Source organism: Penaeus monodon, chromosome 27, assembly GCF_015228065.2.
Source record: "Penaeus monodon isolate SGIC_2016 chromosome 27, NSTDA_Pmon_1, whole genome shotgun sequence".
Classification (NCBI taxonomy): domain Eukaryota; kingdom Metazoa; phylum Arthropoda; class Malacostraca; order Decapoda; family Penaeidae; genus Penaeus; species Penaeus monodon.
This window is the reverse complement of record NC_051412.1, coordinates 1,056,577-1,057,222: the sequence shown is the minus strand read 5'-3', so window position 1 is coordinate 1,057,222 and position 646 is coordinate 1,056,577.

The following is a 646-nucleotide window of genomic DNA, read 5'->3' as shown; positions in this document are numbered from 1 at the left end:
CACGAGGAAGATTGATTTCATTTGAGAATATTGTGGAAGAAAGATGCACACGTTTGTTGTTACTCACTCATACTCCTCATGCTTTTAGGAAATGCTCTCAAAAGCGAAACTGCGCGTCGTAAAGATCTATTGGAAAACGCCCCAAACCGAGTGGCTTCTTATGTGGCACAATACAGCTGATCGATGCACGTGACAAGACTATTGGAAATCCCATTGGAAAGATTTATCTATGCTGGGACTGAGCCCCACAGAAAATGGTAGATCACACATGCCTTCTCCCGCCTACAACATAGGGCGCTGGGAATCACATCTCTGCTTTACAATGCGTGCATCTCATAGACTCTCCTGCCTCGTGCATCCTTAGCTTTATGATCGTGACAACATTTCCTGTCTATTAGGGAATAGTGCATCGAGCTATTATCGACAAATCATCACATATCGATCGGGAACAACAACTGATATGATGAGGTATGAAGCGGAAACTGAAGAAGCAAGCTTACATTGAGAAGGACTTCCACCAGGAGACAAAGAGAGAGGACGGAGACAAATTGGAGGTGAGAAGCAGAGCGATAGAGAGTAGTGGCATAGCTAGAGGCGACTAAGGAGAGATATTTTTCACAGCTCTTTGGTCTCTTATGGAGGGGCC